Source organism: Sus scrofa, chromosome 9 (genome assembly GCF_000003025.6).
Source record: "Sus scrofa isolate TJ Tabasco breed Duroc chromosome 9, Sscrofa11.1, whole genome shotgun sequence".
NCBI lineage: Eukaryota > Metazoa > Chordata > Mammalia > Artiodactyla > Suidae > Sus > Sus scrofa.
In genome coordinates, this window is record NC_010451.4 from 130,833,774 (window position 1) to 130,848,052 (window position 14,279).

General features: G+C 41.8%; 1 long non-coding RNA gene across 2 annotated transcripts in view; it reads left to right on the forward strand.

Annotated features, from left to right (window-relative positions):
* LOC102164427 overlaps nucleotides 413-14,279 on the forward strand; it is an 85,367-nt gene continuing 71,500 nt past the window's right edge. Inside the window, exon 1 of one of the 2 annotated variants that reach the window (XR_002336041.1) lies at nucleotides 413-1,614. This is a non-coding gene — a long non-coding RNA (uncharacterized LOC102164427). The remainder of the gene's footprint in view (nucleotides 1,615-14,279) is intronic. The other variant, XR_002336035.1, reaches the window with a different exon arrangement.

Here is a 14,279-nt window from a genome sequence, read left to right on the forward strand (position 1 = left end):
GAAATTACAACGGAGGAGAAACAAGGTATTTCTTCTGCACTTGGGTAGAACTGGCTGGTGATGTGCCAGGTGAGGAAGCATGAAGCAGGATGCCCTCTTTTAGCTTCAGAAGAGAAAATAGGAATTCCCTTCGTGGCTCAGTGGTTAATGAACCCGACTAGTATCCATGAGGACTCGGGCTTGATCCCTTGCCTCTCTCAGTGGGTTAAGGATCCAGCGTTGCCATGAGCTGTGATGTAGGTTGCAGATGCTGCCCGGATCCCAAATTACTGTGGCTGTGGTGTAGGCCGGCAGCTGTAGCTGATTCGACCCCTAGCCTGGACTCCTCCACATGCTGCAGGTACAGCCCTAAAAAAGACCAAAAAAAAAAAAAAAAAAAAGTAGAGTCAAGGGTAGGCACAGCAGAGCTGGGATTAGGGTGCAAACCTCAAGGAGGCACTTGCTTTCAGGGTCCTGCAAGTACAACACCTCCTCACTCTCCTCACCCTCTTCTGTTCCCGAGGCCCCGACCTCCTGCTCTTTGTATCTGCAGGCAGCGGCTATTTGTTGAGAAGCACTGGGATTGCCTTAAAGGGTAAAAGCGGTTCTAGGGAACTCAAAATACCCAGAACACATGCACTTCACTGCCCACCTTTATTACCAAAAACACTGACTTGGAGTCCAGCTGACCTGAGAGTGGCTTCCAGTTTGCTATTCTTTAGTTATGTTACCTAGGGAAACGTACTTAACCTCGCTGTGCCTCAATTTCCTTCCCCTTGTAAAAGGGGGACAATGACACCCACCTCAGAGAGCAGATGGGATTAAAGAGAGGGGCCAGAGGATAATGAATAATACATATTAAACCTCGATGAATTGTTAGCTCCCTGTGAGGCTGTGATACTACTGAGTGATCAAGCATTGGACAGGGTCCCTGCCTCTGGAAGCTTCCACAGGGTAAAGGGGGTTTGGATTCACAGATTTCATGCCCAGAGAGTTGAATAACTCGCTGCAGGTCACAGACTAATGAATGAGTTTGGATACAGTAAAAACCAATGATAAAAGGGCCACGGATGCCAACGTTGACGGATTACATAAATATTCAAACCACAGCTTTCCTCTGTCAGCAGAGATGTAAGTAAGCATATGGGGAGAAGATATAAGCAAAGGCATAGGGAGTCAAAGGCCATGGACAACTTCTCGACATTTGGGCCAGGAACAAATTCTGGTGAACCAAGGAGGGCTTCTAGGAGGAGGCTCTGGGCTTCTGGGAACCTCCAGTGAGGCTCCGTTGCTCTCCTTTCTTCATTCCTGCGGCAACAATCAACTCTTCTCAATACAAAGGGATAGAAGATGGACTCGGACTCTGCAGGTGGCTGAGCAGAGTCACCTACTCAGCTCTTTCAGGATCCAAAGCCTGGTCCCTTTAAGGCATCGAAGCTCGGCGAACGTTCTACGCCTGCCTCGCAGCCTTTCCGAGGCGCGCTTACGTCACCCTTCGGGGAAGCGGCTGACGTCAGCGCGTCCTCAGCGAGGGGGGCGGGGCGTGACTCACTCGGGCGCGCCGCTGGCCCTGCTCCGCCGAGTGCACGTGAGCGCGCTGCGCGCTGGTTTCTAAGTTTAGCTGCGCCTGCCCAGGTGGGGTCGGGTGAGGTAAAGGCGGGCAGAGGGGACGAGAGGGCTGGGGGCGCGGTGCTCCGGGTCCCTTGCTGCCCCGCCGTCGGTCCTCTTGGAGGACGTCCCGCAATGCACGAGCGCGGGCGTTTCCCCAGGCCAGCCCGAGGGGTGTCCTTCGGGTGCCAGCCCAGCCCCGAGCTCGCCTGGCTTCAGCGTGGACGCTGAATAAATAAATCGCGGTTCCCTCCTGGATGGCGACTTGGGACTTCCCCGAGAGGGCCAGGGTTCTGGAGAGTTCCCTGGTGGACGGGGTGCGGTGGGCTGAAGTCAGAACAGGAGCGGGGCTGGGCGGGAGGCGTGGGCTGAGCCTGTCGGGGCGTCAGCCCTGGGTCCCTTCTGTGGGGCGGTCGCGCAGCATCTCCCGGGGGCCCTGCACTTGGCCAGCGTCGCCCTCCGCCGGGGGAGGGTCCTTCAGGACCCGCGCTGAGCCGCCGCATCAGAATCCGTGGCAGGGGGAGGGAAGGGGACCGTTGTGGGGTCAAGCTAAGCACAGAGGCCTGAAGGTCACCAGTTGAGCCACGCTGATGCCCCCAAACCCAGGCGCACCAAGGTGACCTTTCAGGAATCAGATAAACGAAACGTAAAGAAAGCAGTGCCAGGCCGCTTGTGAAATCGACACGCTCCCCATCTTTGGGCGGTGAGATGGATGGAGTTCTGGAAAGAAGCTCTGTCAGCGTAAAGTGAACTGCAATTTCGACTTTGCAGAGTGGGCTGCCGTGTCACAGTGACCTGCATTCTGGTGTGGCATCGTCAGACCTCATGGGGTTCGCCTTCGCAGGTAGCCTGTAAAACAGTGTTCAGGGAGCTTTTGGCCTTGTTAGGTGAAGAGAGTTAGATGTTACAGAAGAGTATTACATAGAATGATAAACTGGGAATATCAGATGATAGTAGGGAAACATTTTCTGATTGTTGACTTGTTCGAAATTTATATTTCAGTTATTGGAAGGCTATAACCTTTAAAAAAAAACAGACTTCATATGCCCTTTTCTTAGAAATGGTGGAAAGTTAGTGTGGAATAAAGATCTTGGGGATTATAACGTGAATGAATGTCAGAAACCCATAAATCACATGTGTAATGTTCATTTCTCCCCCGTCAAAATGCCACATTGGCCTTGGTAAAGTGGAGACTTTTTTTCAGGTATAACTATGGAAACTGCAGGTGTTTAGGTCTTTATTACTCATTCTGTGGCGAAGCGGAACGAATCCGACTAGGAACCATGAAGTTGCGGGTTTGATCCCTGGCCTTGCTCAGTGGTTAAGGATCCCGCACTGCTGTGAGCTGTGTAGGTCGCAGGCGCAGCTGGGATCTGGTGTTGCTGTGGCTCTAGCGTAGGCCGGTGGCTACAGCTCTGATTAGACCCCTAGCCTGGGAACCTCCATATGCTGCGGGTGTAGCCCTAAAAAGGACAAAAGACAAAAGACAAAAAAAAAAAAAAAAAGAAAGAACTGACAGTTTACAGTCTAACAGTTGAATACATCCAGAGGTATGATACTGTTTTATATTATTCGTATAACAACAGAAGTCTCTGTCCTAATTTTGGACAGTTGCTACCACGTAGTCCTCAATGTAATGCCTGTTTGGGGAGGGACCTAAATTGAGCGGGTGTGAATGATGATGAATCATGTTCTCAGACTGAGCTAATTTCCCTTGTTATGGGTTATTGGTGTGTGTTTATATAATGTATAAGAACCTGAATGTAAAAGTCCTCACATTCAGAAATTAAGGTTTTTAGTCTGGTCATTGGGTTTTTGCTTTAAAAGTACTTAACCTTGGAATGGGCCGCCTGCATCCTGAAAACAGCCATTTCTGTGAAATCTTCACTGCCCGGAAGTTGTACCTGCTCTGAATCACATCTGTTAATTCAGTTTCTGTTCACTGTTGTGACTGTTCACTTACATGTTTGTTTCTTCCACTCCTGGGGCTATGAATTCCCATCTGTCTTTGTATCTCTAGCATCTACAATAGCGCTTGCATGTGGTAAGAGCTACCTTTTTTTGCGGTGTTTTGTTTCAGTTATTTTCACGGTTGTGACTGTTCACTTACATGTTTTGTTTCTTCCACTCCTGGGACTGTGAACTCCTGTCTGTCTTTGTATCTCTAGCATCTACAATAGCCTTGCATGTGGTAAGAGCTACCTTTTTTTTTTTTGTGGTGTTTTTGTTTCGTTGAATAAATGTGAGTTTTCCAAACCAGATTGCACATTTGGGGAAGGGCGACTTTTTTTTTTTTTTATAGTTGGAGGATTGGGCTGTGGACACTGCTGTGGGGGACACATGTCCCTTCTTTTCCAGGCCCACTCCCCCCACCATCACCACCCATGAGGAAGAAGCCAAAGAAATAAAACCAACAATCAAACTCTAAATAGTGTACTATACTTTTCAAGATGATAGACCATTATTTGGTCTGCAGGCCAGGACTAATTTACACATTGGCACTGGTCAGGTTCTTTTCACAAAGGAGTTGGCTATTTTTATTTTTTTAAAACATAAGAATTTCAGGAGTTCCCGTCATGGTTCAGTGGTTAACGAACCCGACTAGTATCCATGAAGACATGGGTTCGATCCCTGGCCTCATTCAGTGGGTTAAGGATTTGGTGTTGCCATGAGCTGTGGTGTAAGTCGCAGATGCTGTTTGGATCTGGCATTACTGTGGCTGTGGTGTAGGCAGCAGCTACAGCTCCAATTAACCCCTGGCCTGGGAACCTCCATATGCTGCGGGTGTGGCCCTAAAAAACACAAAAGACCAAAAAAATATATGTAGGAATTTCAGAATCACCATTGGATAGTTAAGACTGGTGCTAAATGGAATGTTTACATTTGTGATAGAATTTGTTTCCGCACAATGATATCTCATGTCTACCTTAAGAAAAGATTTAAAGATATAAAATGAAGAGATTGTACTTATTCTTTTCTTTAGAATTGTCAAAGGGGGATTTTTACAGTAAAGCTTTACGAGCCAAAATTCTAAGCAAACTGGCATTGTTGCCTCACTTACTTTTATGAAAGGCTGGCAGCAAAATAAGTTGCTATCAGAGATTGAGTTTTGAAAATCAGGAGTTCCCGCTGTGGCTCAGTGGGTTAGTGATCCTGCTTGTGTCTGTGGTGTTGCCCTAGCAATGGGTGCTGAAAAAGGGGAAAAAAGAAAAGAAAAATATATACATACTATGTTGCCGTGATTCCTAATATTTCCTGTAATAACTCAGTACCACTGCAACACACTAAATCAGAAGGTCCCCTTTCTACATCCACTATGTTTTTTTTTTCTTTTTTCTTTTCCCACTGTACAGCAAGGGGATCAAGTCCACTATGTTTAAGTTAAGAGAGAGTGGATAAATATTTGGACAGTTTTATTTATTTTATTTTATATTTTGTGGTGATTTTTATTTTTCCATCATAGCTGGTTTGCAGTATTCTGTCAGTTTTCTCCTGTACAGCAAGGTGACCCAGTCACACATACATGTATACATGTATACATTCTTTTTTCTCACATTATCATGTCCATCGTAAATGACTGGATATAGTTCCCAGTGCTTTACAGCAGGATCTCATTGCTTATCCATTCCAAAGGCAATCGTTTACATCTATTAACCCCAAATTCCCAGTCCATCCCACTCCCTCCGCCTCCCCTTGACAGCTACAAAGCTGTTCTCCATGCCCATGATTTTCTTTTCTGTGGAAAGGTTCATTTGTGCCATATGTTAGATTCCAGATGTAAGTGATACCATATGGTATTTGTCTTTCTCTTTCTGACTTCACGTAGTATGAGAGTCTCTAGTTCCATCCATGTTGCTGCAAATGGCATTATTTTGTTGTTTTTTAAGGCTGACTAGTATTCCATTGTGTGTATATATACACCACATCTTCTTAAGCCAATCATTTATGATGGACATTTAGGTTGTTTCCATGTCTTGGCTATTGTGAATAGTCCTCCAGTGAGCATGCAAGTGCATGTGTCTTTTTCAAGGAAAGTTTTGTCTGGATATATGCCCAAGAGTGGGATTTCTGGGTCATATGGTAGTTCTATGTAGTTTTCTAAGCTCCCTCCATTCTGTGCTCCATAGTGGTTGTTCCACACAAATTTAATATTTGGACAATTTTAAACAAGATTATAATTAAGCTTTTAGAAAGTGGTTCAGCTCTGAATTTTCCCATGCAAAGAGTGTGATGAAACAGAGAAAATCGCTTTTGTGAAAATAAGAGAGGATTAGAAGGAAAGAACAAGGGACAATTTGCTGTTGGTTTGGTGAAGCCTTGTCAATTCCTACTCACTTTCCTACCACCCTTCTCACTTTCCTACCACCCTGCTTTACCTGGATTTTTTTCTTGAAAGAGAGCCTTCTATAGTAATAATAATAAAAATAGTATTGACAACTTCCATTTATTGAGCAGTATGTGCCAGGCCCTGTGCTCGGTGCTTCATAACATTATTTCAAATAATCCTTGTTACAATCCTATGCTCAATGGATTTTTAATTCCATTTTATAGCTTCAGGGAGGTTAAGGGGCTTGCTTGGGTCACACAGTTATTAAGAAACAGTTTATATTGGGATTCTCCAAAGAAACAGAGCCAATAGGTTGTAAATATTTGTGTATGTGTATAATGTAATATATCATATACTTATAGAGAGGTTTATTATGAGGATATAGGGAATTGGCTCATGTGATTGTGGAGGTTGGCAGATCCCCAAATCTGCAGGGTGGTTGGCTATCCAGACACCCAGGAGGGCCAAAGCTATCATTCCATTCTGAGTCCAGAAGGCAGGAAAAAGTCAGTGTTCTAGTTTGAAGGCTATGGGGTGGAAAGAATTGCCTTTTCCATGGGGGAAAGTCCGTCATTTTGTCTTTTTTAGGGCTTAAGTATAGGGTGGTTTTCAGGCTAGGGGTTGAATCAGAGCTGTAGCTGCTGGTCTACGCCACAGCCACAACAATTCCACATCTGAGCTGCATCTGCAACCTACACCACAGCTCATAGCAATGCCAGATCCTTAACCCACTGAGCAAGGCAGGATGAACTGCTCCTATGATATGTAGATTTTTCATGGTAAGGAACTCCTTTTTGTCTTTCAAGCCTTCAGTTGACTGGATGAGGCCCGCCTACATTATGCAGCACCATCTGCTTGTCTTCCATTTAAGGTCACTCTCATCCAGAAACCCCCTCAGAGAAACGCCTAGAATAATATTTGACCAAAGATCTGGTTAATAAACTATCACTCAGATCCATTTGATTTCTAAAGCTCATGCTTTTAACTCTTATTTCACGACCTCTCCCTCCCACTTTGGGATTCACAAAGTAGCTGTAACCCTAGGGCTTTCCCCTCTCATCTGGAATGTCTGTCAAACTCACCCCACCTGTACCTGTTGAACACACCTACTTAGTGCAAGTGCTTGAATATCGGTAACCAACTCAGAATCCCTTTCTCAGTAGCACATACAATACAGCTATTTCCTTCCTTAGGATAACTCCCCAGCCTCCTAATTACATTCCAAGTTTTTGGGTTTTCATTCACGTAACCCTTTGAACTAATTCCCACCACGCTAACCAGTCTCACCTGACTCCTTATTCAGTCTTCTTCCTTGACGTCTTCGAAGGTACCAAGACCTGATGATACAGCCCAGCCAGTTCATGAGCCTCTCTTCTCAACTGTCCCCTTAGGACCAACCTTTCTTACTGTTTACTTGACTCAGTTGTGCCATCATTGCCACTGTCTTTTTAGAACTCTAACCTCTACCTCTCCCCTCAAAAGAAGGAACTGTCACTACAGGGACTTCACTTGGTTGAGTTCAGTCTTGTGAACCCATATCTTAGAGAGTGCTTATTTAAAAGTACTTCCATGATCTATGTACTTTTAATAATATTTATTATTCACTTGGTTATGGTTCTGGAAAGGATAAAAATTCTTAGGGTAATTTTTGCCTCATTGGCACTGTTCTGCTGCATCCTGGGAACACGATCATCGTGGATATCTTTATGCCAGTCCTGCAGATTTTTTTGTGAACAGTCTCAGAGCATAAAGGACAACTCGTTTTTAGCAAGTGAGTTGTCCTTCAATATTCAGAACATAGTCATTCCTAACAAAGTAACGCTTTTCTTTTTTTTTTTTTTTTTCAGGTCTTTGTAGGGCTTCACTTGTGGCATGTGGAAGTTCCCTATGCCACAGCCACAGCAATGCCAGATCTGAGCTGCATCCGTGACCTGCATTGCAATTTGCGACAACACTGGATCCTTAACCCAGTGAGAGAGGCCAGGGATCAAACCTGCATCCTCATGGATGCTAGTCAGGTTCTTAACCCCCTGAGCCACAATGAGAACTCCCCAAATAATGCTTTGAATACTTTCTCTTTCTGTGCTGTTTTTCATTGTTGTATGTTATTAAAGATAAAAACATTAGAAAATGTTTTTAAAAATCACATGGACAAAATCAGGTTTTATTGATATTCAAGATATGGTCAAGCCTGAGAATCTTTTAACTGAAAATTTTTAGATTTTGGAAGATGAGCTTCATTGGGCATTGGCAATTGTTACAGACAGTTGTCACGTATTATCACTTAAGGGATATTTCATCTTTCCAAAAGCCAATTTACCAAGCACAATTCACTTAAAGGGTATTTTTATTAAAGCTGCAAATAAAAATACATTCCTCTCCGTACCAGAAAAAAAAATCAGATATGTACTTTTTGATTGACAAATGGCATCTGCAACAGATATACAACTTTAATCAAGGCAAGAGAGCTCTTCCTATTAAACATATTTCTTCTAGGGTTTCCAGGGCTTGGAATTACATTACTCCTCTAATTTAGATTGACTTGGTAGCCTTTGATCTGGGAGAATAAAAACGGAGGGTATTAAAGTATGAATCATAAAAATCTGAGAAATTTGATGTGTAATTTGGTACTGTTTTTTAAAGCCAAATTCTAGTAGCAGGGAAATGACTTTGGTCTCAATTCTGAGGCCGGGTGCTTTAAATGATTTCTTGAATATATTTGCTTCTATTTTATTAAAGCCTTGAAAAAGAAGAGACATCACTTCACTACCTCTTCCTGTGTTCTTGATAGTGTTTTTTTAAACCAATTTTGTTGAAAACAATCATTTCTTTTTCTTTGCCTTGTTAAGGAGCTGAACCACTATTATGTTTTAGAATTCAGTGGAATCAAGTAATCAAGCTAGCTGGTAATTTTTGTCCTTAACTATTAAAAGTAGAGTTTTCAGCATATTATGTAAGCAGGATTTATGGTAGTATTCTGGAAGTTTAAGTCATTGACATTTTTAACAGATTGTTATTTTCCGAGATTTAAAAAAATATAGCATCTGAACAACATTATAGTTACAATAAAGGTTTTGCAATCTAAAACTTTATTTTTAAAAAATATAACAGGGATTCTTGTTGTGGCTCAGTGAGTTAAGGACCCAACATTGTCTCCATGAGGATGTGGGTTCAACCTCTGGCCTCCTTCAGTGGGTTAAGGATCCCGTGCTGTCACAAGTTGCAGCATAGGTTGCAGATGTGGCTTGGGTCCTATGTTTGCTGTGGCTGTGGTGTAGGCCAGCATCTGCAGTTCCAGTTCAACCCCTAGTCCAGAAATATGCCATGGGTGCAGCAGTAAAAAGAAAATAAATAAATAAAAAATATTTTTAATATCCTATTTTAAAATATTGATATTGATATATTTTTTCAATTATATAATATTGGATTACTAGAATTATAAATAAGTACAAAAAATTATTAGTCTTCCTTTACTTATGAAAATAAAATGTTTTGTACCTAAATTGTAAATTGTATTTTAAATTTTATTTTATTTTTAGTTGGGTAGTTAAGATTTTTTTTTTTAAGTCAGATGTACTGAGGTAATTTACATGTAGTAAAACTCATCCTTTTAGGTATAAAATTCTAGGAATTTTAACGAACACAGTCACATAATCATTCCCAAAGACAGAACAATCCCACTACCCTAGAAAGCTCACTTGTGCCTCCTTGTAGTCAATCTCTTTCCTGAAAATAGAATTTTAAATTAAATTAGTAAGACTTTTAAAAACATACCTGATATACTGGTTGGGGGGGGGGCCATTGCTGCCGTAAGCTTGATGAGAAGAAAAATGTAATTGAAACACACCTTAGGAGTTCCCGTTGTGGCGCAGATGGTTAACGAATCCGACTAGGAACCACGAGGTTTTGAGTTTGATCCCTGGCCTCGCTCAGTGGGTTAAGGATCCACCATTGCCGTGAGCTGTGGTGTAGGTCACAGACGAGGCTCGGATCCCGCATTGCTGTGGCGGCTACAGCTCCGATTCAACCCCTAGCCTGGGAACCTCCATATGCCGCGGGAGCGGCCCTAGAAAAGGCAAAAAGACAAAAGGAAAAAAAAGTGAAATTTTGTTTCTACCCTCCTGAAATATGTCGTCTTCATTTGTTAATTACCTCTCTTCCACAGAAAATAAGCCAAAATGTTTGGTAAATAAATTTTCCTTTCATTTGAATAATTTCAAGCTGAGGAGAGAGTTATCTGAGAAAGACTTAGATTTTCTCAAGTAAATATTGAGAGTATTAGTCATACTGGATTAAAACTTAAAGCTAAGGTAAAAACCTGTTTTTGAGTTGGATGTATATTTGAATACTATGTTTGTCATTTAGCTATGAAACTTCAGGCAAATTCATTTCTCTTAACAGTTTTCCTGTCTATAAACTTCACAATGAAAAGTGAAGCAATATGCATGTTCCATCAGAACTCTGTGAGGAGAAATTTGAGATTAAAGCACTTGGCACAGTGTCTTGCTCATAGCCTAGTTCTTTTTTTTTAATTAAAAAAAGTTTTTCTTGTAGTATTTACAAAATTGTGTTAGTTTCAGTTGTACAGTGAAGTGATTCAGATATATATATATATTTTTCAGATTATTTTCCATTATGAGTTATTACAAGATATTGAATATAGTTCCGTGTGCTATACAGTAAGTCCTCGTTTATCTATTTTATATATAGTAGTGTGTATCTCTTAATTCCAAAGTCTTAATTTATCCTTCCCCCACTTTGCCCTTTGGTAACCATAAGTTTATTTTCCGGGTCTGGGTCTGCTTCTGCGTATAAGCGACATCATATGATATTTGTCTGTCTGACTTCACTTCATAATGATAATCCCCAGTTCTATCCATGGTGTTGCACATGGCATTGGTTCATTCTTTTTATGGCTGAGTAGTATTCCGTTGTATAAATGTACCACATCTTCTTAATCCTTTCATCTGTTGACGGACATTTAGTTTGCTCCCATGTCTTGGCTATTGTAAATAGTGCTGCTGTGAACATTGGGGTACATATATCTTTTCCAATTAGAGTTTTCTCTGGATATGGGATTGCTGGGTCATATGGTAATTCTATTTTTTAAAATTTTTATTTATTTTTTATTTTATTTTATTTTATTTTTTGGTCTTTTTGCCATTTCTTGGGCCGCTCCCACGGCATAGGGAGGTTCCCAGGCTAGGGGTCCAAGCAGAGCAGTGGCCACGGCCTACGCCAGAGCCACAGCAGTGCGGGATCTGAGCCGCGTCTGCAACCTACACCACAGCTCAGGGCAACGCCAGATCGTTAACCCACTAAGCAAGGGCAGGGACCGAACCCGCAACCTCATGGTTCCTAGTTGGATTCGTTAACCACTGCGCCATGACAGGAACTCCGGTAATTCTATTTTTAGTTTTCTGCGGAACCTCTATACTGTTTTCCATAGTGGCTGCTCTGATTTACGTTCCCACCAACAGCATAGGAGGGTTCTCTTTTCTCCACACCCTCTCCAGTATTTGTTATTTGTAGACTTTGTAATGATGGCCATTCTGAGCGGTGTGAGCTGGTAGCTCAATGTAGTTTTGATTTGCATGTCTCTAATAATTAGAGATGTTGAGCATCTTTTCATGGGCCTACTGGCCCTCCGTGTGTCTTCTTTACAGTGCTTTTTTAGATCTTTGCTTTCTAAAAACCAACTGACCAGCTAGTTGAAATATTAGCATATTACTTCTCACCTCTTCTCACCTACTTCTCACCTCTCCTAGTCAGTGAGCTCCTTAAGTGAGAGATTGTATCTTTTCGCATATGAAACCTTAGAGCTTAAGGAAACAAGGAAAACACCCAGTAAATTCTTGTTGAGTGGATTTGAATGCCTAGCAAATAGCTACAAAGGGTGAATAATATCACCAGTATTTTGGAGTGAATCCAATAAGGCTCTTTACTCTTACCCTTTTTACCCTTGTGTAGGCATGGTCTAGTTTTGCCTGTGTGCTTGGGGTGTGTGTGTGTGAGATGTGAGTGTTTCTGTGAGGTACCCATCTTACAAACCCACCCTCTCTTCCGTCTCTAGTTCAGAATCAGAAAGATTCGAGGGACCGTCGTAACATTCCCACACCTTTCGTTAAGCAAAGTGTCTTTAAGTAGTGCATGTCCGTTGACCATTTTTCCCGAGTAAAGATGTATGATTCCTTTACGATGGATTTACAGTTTCATTGGATTAATTAGAGAAAAAAGATAAACATAAAACCACCTTGAAAAGAGGGCATTGGCATAGAATAGAGCAGATAGCAGACCACTAGCAATAAACATTCTAAGGGAGGAGGGGCAGGAGTACAGCCCAAGCATGGACAGGGAGACCTGGATTCTGGCACTGGTGCCCCTTGGGCTACCTCTGAGACCTATACTGGTCCTTGGATCCCTGTTTGTGTCCTCATCTGGAAAATGAGGGGGCTCAGTGACCTTTAAGATTCCTTCCAATTCTGTGGGTCTTTGCTTCAGATGACTTTAAAGAAGGGAGTACTTGATTGCCAAAACTTAAGCCTTAAGCCTGTTTTGCATTGCTCTGTTGTGCCTTCCCTGCATCATTGTGATGTAAACATGAGTCTTCAGAATTTCCATTTTCCAGATGGGAGTCTGAGTCGGGTGACTTTGGGTCATATGATAGATTGCCTAACCTCATTTTAGGCAGCTTCCTTAGATCATCATATGTTTAGGAGGAAAACAAGCTAGTCTCTTCAAGACAAGAGAGCTTATTCTGTACCACTGTTGTGTTGGCCTAATCAGTTATTCCCTACTTTTTCAGCCAGATTAAATTGAGTAATCTCACTTTTCACATTTCCCCCCCAGTTTCTCTTATTTGCAGTGTTCTTAGAGCAACTGCAAAGTAAAAATCCCTGTTCATGCTTCATGGACTATGTTCCTATCATAATTCCCTTTTTCCTCCACAGTGAACTCCCAGGTTTTATTCGCCTTCCAATATTAGAGCACTCTTCCGGATTCTTGATATTTACCCATCTCTTCTCCACCCTGAACACTGGATCTCTACTCCTTCCATCAGCATTTAATTAAATTTATTTATTTATTTATTTGGTTACACCGTGGCATTCGGAAGTTCCCAGACCAAGGCTCAAACCTGAGCCATAACAGTGACAATGCCAAGTCCTTAACCGATAACCCCCCCAGGGAATTTCATCAGCATTTTAAAAGCTTTGAGGGACAGACCATTAGGTAAAGCGCAAGGACACTAAACCTTGCCCAGTTTCCTGCATACACTAATGCTGGTTTTTCAAATGGAAGAATGAATAATGTGCAAACAAATTCAGGCAGTGGAAGAAGTAAATCTTCTCACTCCAGACCCTGAGTCCTTCCTTCTAGAAGTAAGGCTTTTGGGTTTTCTGCTGTAATTTCTATTTTTCAAATAAACCATATATTATCTTTGGTTTAAGCTGCTTTCTCTAAGTGAAAATTACTAGCCTGTTTCTTTCAAGCAGTGTACACAAACCTGATTTATTACCATTGTTTAACACATTTCCATGCTTGATTTTCAAGGTGAACTACAGATTAAAAACCAAATTATATTAGGAATGAAAAAGGATGAGAGGAACACCAAACTGAAAGTAAAGACTTCATTTTGGTATAGGCTCTACCACTTAAGTCAAGTGAATTTATAAGAGCTGTCCCCTCTTTAATTCTGTAATCCTATGAGTTTTTACACCGATACCTACATTTAAGTAATAGAATCCTCCAGAATCATAGTGATCCATGTGATTCTTCTGTTAACTTTTTTTTTTTTTTTTTTTTGTATTTTTTATATTTAGGGCCACATCTGTGACATGTGGAGGTTCCCAGGCTGGGGGTCAAATAGAGCTGTAGCTGCCGGCCTGTACCACCAGATCCACAGCCTTGCCAAATCTGAGCTGCATCTGTGACCTACACCATAGCTCATGGCAATGCTGGATCCTTAACCTACTAAGCAAGGCCAGGAATTGAACCTGCGTCCTTATGGGATTGAACCTGCGTCCTTATGGATGCTAGTCAGACTTGTTTCCACTGAGCCACGACCGGAACTCCTGATTCTTCTGTTATTGACAGAAGGTATGAAACTGTTTTTGGAGAGCCAGTATACACCAGATTTGATGCTAATAAATTACTTTATTTAGTTTAAAGAACAAGGGGATAAGCTTGTTTTATGTGTGATGAAATAGAAATAATTTCAAGATAAATTGTTATGTTTTTTAAAAAGGTAAAATACATGTGAGTATGAATGGCTTGTTCCCAGTAATGTTTTTTTTTTTTTTTTTTTAAAAGTAGGTCCTTGTATATGCCTTAAACAATTCTAGAAAGCTACACAAGAAAATGTTAT